Genomic DNA, 6000 nt, shown 5'->3' with positions numbered 1-6000 from the left:
GAGCTAAAGAACAGGCTCAGCAACATCCAGCATGTACTGGAGCGTCTGGAGAAGGATAGGTCAGAGCAGCGCCAGGAGTGTAGAAGAATGAGGAGAGATCCTCCATTCTAGACTTTTTAGAGAAGTGATGTATGATGTAAACACAAAAAGATTATGAATAAAACGAGATTTTTGCAAACATATGTGACACAAATATATATAAGGATATGCATATATAATCACAAACGAACAAATTAGCATAAATAAGTAAAAAGAAACAGAGTTGAATAAAATAACGTTAAATAAAAAGAAGGAAAAAGAAGAGATCCTAAACTAAGGGTTGTCAGTGCGTCGCAGAAGTTCCATCATCATTTGCTTCATCTCAATCAGCATGGATTCATGAGTATCAAGACGTTGTTCCATGATGTCGAGTCTGGATGAGCTTGTCTGAGTAGAGCTGGAAGGAACATTCTGAGCAGCTTGAGGATCTGGAATGGAAGCAGAAGCAGCAGGAGTAAACACAACTGGTGCAAGTCGTTCTGCCTCAGCCTCAGCTTCAAGACGCTCTGCCTCAAGTCTGGCTTGTTCAGCTTGAGCTGCTGCTTGACGTGCAGCTTCTTCTGCTTGTTCTTTCTTTCTCTTGGCTTCTTCAAGAGCTTCAAGGAGCTTATTTCTCTGTTCTAGTTCGTGAAGAGCCACCCTTCTAGCAAACCTTTGCTTTGCAGCCTCAATGCTCTGACTGCCCTCTGCATGCAGGAGCTGCATCATAATCGGAACTTGAGTCACTAGCCAAGTGCTCAGATTGTTCCACTCATCAGCCACATTTTCAGCATTCTCACTAAGATCAGTCTGACCGTGCACATTGCGGAGCCTCAAGGAGGCTTCATGATAGAAGATATTGATGCACTCAGAGAGAGATGTGGGTTGAAGGTGAGTATAGGGAATTATGGAGAGGTTGGGTGCAGAAGAGGTTGGGTGATTGCTGCTATGAGCTTCAGAGGCACCTTGTGGAGAACCAATGTTAATCATGGGAGCATTGGGTTCAGAGGTTCCAAGGTGAGGGTCTGAAGTTTCAACCAGAGGGTGAGGTGATCTAACCGAGGATTGGTTAGACACTGATTGTTCAGGTTCAGGGTCTGGTTGAATAGGCTCATGTTGGTCAGGGACAGGGTGAGCTTGTTGAACTAAGGGGTCTGCCTCTTGGATAGGATTAGCCAAGATAGGTTCATCTGGGTCAACTAGACGTTCAGGTCTAGGGCCAGGATATCTCCTAGGGCTTGGACAGGTAAGGTAATACTCTTCCAAGGCAGATACCTTTTCTTTTCTAACCTCCATGAATTTTCTAATTAATTCAGAGGTATTGGAGGGAGGAGAGTCAATAACATTGATTGGAAAGGATACAGGTGTAAAGGCTGTTGATGAGTCTGTATCCGTGGTTCTGGCAGCAGGACGTTCTGATGCTCTGGGAGCAGAGTGATCAGACGTTCTGGGTTGTGGTTCTGTTTGGTTGGGCTCAGGTTGGTCTTGGACGATTGGTTCAGAAGATAATGGGTCGTATGGAATGGTAAGGAGAGAGGTTGGATCTTCTGACCTAGAGGTTGGGTTCTGAAGCAAATTCCAGAGTGGTGCTTCAGTAGGAGAAGGTTGAAAGAAAGAAGATCTTGGGGAATGTGGTGGAGAGGTGGTTTGTGCGGCTGGCTGGGATTCAGGAATAGGAGTGGGGGGATTTGAGGAGTGTTGGAGCAAGGCAGAAATAGGGAGTGCATCAAATAAATTCAAATCATCATCAGAAGCAAGTGCAGGCTTACTTGAATGTGCTGATGATCGAGTCACTCTGGCAGGAGGTTCAGTCCTTCTGACCACTGCAGCAGCTGGTTCCACCCGAGTAGGCTTCACCACGATTCTGACTTTCTTCTTCTTCTTCTTCGGAGGACCATCCTCACTATCATCATCATCACCATCATCAGGCTTTCTCTTCGTCTTCTTGACTAGAGGGGCATCAGATTCTTCAGAGGATTCGTCCAGAACCATCTTCCTCTGAGCTTTCCTCTTGGGAGGAGAAGGAAACTCTGGAGCTGGTGGTAGTCTGCTGACGAAATCATCAAGGTCAATTTCGAAACCTTGAGCCCTGAGGTCTTCAACATAGCATCTGATGGCTTCAGGATGGTCTGCTTGTGTCCACAGAGGGTAGTCATTCAGAGGCATCCTTCTGCTTCTGATGTCAGAGGATGTGTCTTCACGAGCAGGAGCAATCTTCTTCTGGATTAAGCCCATCTTCTTCAAGGAGTTTGCAGTGAAGACATCACTGACAATTGTGCTCAAATCCTCTGTGCAACCAGCATTGATCAAATCTTGCACCAAGTTGCTTTCAATGAGAAAGTCTGAGAGCAGCCTCCCAAAAGGGATATATTTGATTGCAGACTTGATGGAGGCGGTGGTGCGAGACTTCCGGATGCATTCCTTTAAGTAGGAGAACAGGAAGTAGGGAAGGCAGATCTTCTCCTTGTCTTGAATGAAGAACAGCATCGCCTTCTGGTTGAAATTGATGTAATCTGGGGAACTGCCCTTCGGTCTCTGGTTTATGCAGTTGAGCAGGATCTTGTGCCATATTCTGAGTTTGGGATGAAGATCCATCACCTTGTAACTCGTCTTGCCCGGTTTGAAGGTGGTGTACAGGGCCTTGTTGACTTTGTCTTTGGTGCTGGGTTTCAGCTTGGATTCCGTCAGTTGGAACCGATACCCATAAGCAGTTTCTGCTCCTAGCAGATTCACGAATGACTTCTCAGTGATGATGATCTTCCTGCCAAGAATGTGAGAGACCACTTGAGTATCATCGCAGTCTGCGTGCTTCCAGAATTCCTTTACCAATTTCTCATATACCGGTCCTCGAAGTCGATTGAAGTAGTTTCCCCAACCTTGAGCTTGGACTTCAGGACGAAGATCAAACCCATTTGCAGCCAGGTTGTCGAGGTCGAATCTCCATTCTGCTAGGACTTGGAGTTCCTCAGGCGCAAATACGCAGTGAACGGCACAGCCCCGTTCTGCAATTGGAACAATCTGCTCTTGAGCTTGAACTTGTTCTTGTGCCGGGTTCTCAGAGCCCCTTTGACCCGTTGCCAAACCAACTTCCATGTGAGGGAACTGAGGTGCATCTGCAGTAGATCTTCTGGTTTGTCTCACCATTTTGAAGAGGTTGAAGGTTTGAGGTAGAAGATGAAGTTTGAAGGATGAAGAGAGATCGAGAGAGAAATCAAGAAAGAGGCGGTTTTGAAAAGCGGAGAGTGCGAGAGTGAAAACCGGAAGTGAACGAGAACGTGTGTGTATAGTGGGTTTTATCAAATAACCGTTGTTGATTCAAAAAGCACTTTAAGATCAACGGTTGAAAATTAAAGATAGATAGTAACAGTAAAATACACAATCACACACAGGAGATAAGCATATCTACACGCAATCATAACAGATTGTCACACGGGCACAAGGAATTATGCATCAGAAATTCTGACACACGTGTTGTTGTCTCAGCTTCAGAGTCAGTACCAGTGGGCACACACACTCTGATTGAGTTACCTTCTGGACTAGACATCTTCTGATCAAGAAGTATCATAGTCAGAGGTTCTGATCCATCTTCACTCTGGACAAAAGTCCATGTTTAGATTTTTCAGAATAAAATTAAATCTATCCTCTGCTAAGGGCTTTGTAAAGATATCTGCCCATTGATGGTCAGTATCAACAAACTTCAGAAGAAGTACGCCCTTCTGCACATAATCTCTAATGAAGTGATACTTTACCTCAATGTGCTTTGCCCTTGAATGCAAGATAAAATTCTTGCTCAACGAGATTGCAGCAGTGTTATCACAATAAATTGGGATATTGCTCTCAAGGATCTGATAATCCTCCAGCTGATGTTTCATCCAGAGCATCTGTGTGCTGCATATTGCTGCTGAGATATATTCTGCCTCTGCAGTTGATAGTGCAATGGTTGATTGCCTCTTGCTTGCCCATGAGACTAGATTGCTTCCCAGAAATTGACAATTTCCAGAAGTACTTTTTCTCTCTGTTCTATCTCCAGCATAATCAGCATCACAATAACCTGAAAGCTTATACTCTGATGTTTTCTTATACATCAAGCCAAGGTTAGTGGTGCCTTTCAGATACCTTAGGATCCTCTTAACAGCAGTTAAGTGGGTTTCCCTTGGATCTGATTGGAAACGAGCACATAAGTGAACACTAAATAATATGTCTGGCCTAGATGCAGTTAAGTATAGAAGTGAACCTATCATTCCACGATAGAGCTTCTGACATACTTTACCACTTTTATCTTCTTTCTCCAAAATGCATGTAGGATGCATTGGAGTCTTGGCCACTGTAGATTCCAGCATATTGAACTTCTTCAGAAGTTCTTTAGTGTACTTGCTCTGATGGATATATGTTCCTTCTGGTGTTTGATCAACTTGTATTCCCAGAAAGTACTTTAATTCTCCCATCATACTCATCTCAAATTCAGCTTGCATCATCTCAGAAAATTCTTTGCATAGAGATTGATTAGCAGAACCAAATATAATATCATCAACATAAATTTGCACAATTAAGATATCATCTTTATAAGTCTTGCAAAAAAGAGTTGTATCTACTTTACCCCTTACAAACTCATTCTCCAGAAGGAATGAGCTAAGTCTCTCATACCATGCTCTGGGAGCTTGCTTCAGACCGTAGAGTGATTTCTTCAATTTGAACACATGGTCTGGTTTCTTTTCGTCTTCAAAACCTGGGGGTTGATGAACATAGACTTCCTCTGAGATATAACCATTTAGGAAGGCACTCTTTACGTCCATCTGATGTAGAACAATGTTGTGATTTACTGAGAAAGAGATCAACAGTCTGATTGCCTCCAGTCTTGCTACCGGAGCAAATGTTTCAGTGTAGTCTATTCCTTCCTGCTGGCTGTAGCCTTGAGCAACTAGCCTTGCCTTGTTTCTGACTACTTCTCCTTTCTCATTTAGCTTGTTTCTGAATACCCATTTCGTTCCAATAACATGAACATTCTCAGGCTTCTTCACTAAGCTCCAAACATCGTTCTTGGAAAATTGATTCAATTCTTCTTCCATGGCCAGAATCCACTCCTTGTCCTGAAGAGCTTCATCTATGGACTTGGGTTCAATTAAGGACACCAATCCTTTCAGACTTAGCAAGGTCTCTTCAGAGGGTCTGAAGGCAGATCTGGTTCTGACTGGTTCATCTTTGTTGCCCAGAATCAATTCCTTAGGGTGAGCTGCAGTGATTCTGCTCTTCTTCAGAGTTTGTGAGTTAGAGGGACCAGCTTCTTCCTCTGGTTCATCTTCCTCTGGCTCAACTTCCTCTGGAGCTTTGCCTTTGTCAGAAACATTAATGCTTAAATCTGCAAACTTTTCAACTAGCTTTGACTGGTCAGAGTCAAGCTTATCATCAAATCTAACATGAATAGATTCTTCAATAGTCTTAGCATCAGTATTATAAAATCTAAAACCTTTAGATCTATCAGAATAACCAAGTAATAGACACTTAGAAGACTTAGCATCAAATTTATGCAATCTATCCTTAGTATTGAGAACATAACAAACACAGCCAAAAGGATGAAAATAAGAAATGTTGGGTTTTATGTTCTTCCACAATTCATAAGGAGTCTTATTCAGAATTGGTCTCACAGAGATTCTGTTCTGAATGTAACATGCTGTATTTACTGCCTCTGCCCAAAAGTGCTTAGCCATGCCAGTTTCTTGGAGCATGGTTCTAGCCATCTCCTGAAGAGTTCTGTTCTTCCTCTCAACAACACCATTTTGTTGAGGAGTTCTGGGACAAGAGAAATCATGTGCAATTCCATAGGAATCAAACAGACTCTCAAACTTGTCATTCTCAAACTCTCCACCATGGTCACTTCTGACACGCACAATCCTACAAGCCTTCTCGTTTTGCACTTGAGCAATGAAGGTAGAGAACACAGCATGAGACTCATCCTTGCGGGTTAGAAACTTTACCCATGTCCAG

Source organism: Lotus japonicus, chromosome 5, assembly GCF_012489685.1.
Source record: "Lotus japonicus ecotype B-129 chromosome 5, LjGifu_v1.2".
Lineage (NCBI taxonomy): Eukaryota > Viridiplantae > Streptophyta > Magnoliopsida > Fabales > Fabaceae > Lotus > Lotus japonicus.
This window is presented reverse-complemented; position numbering follows the sequence as displayed.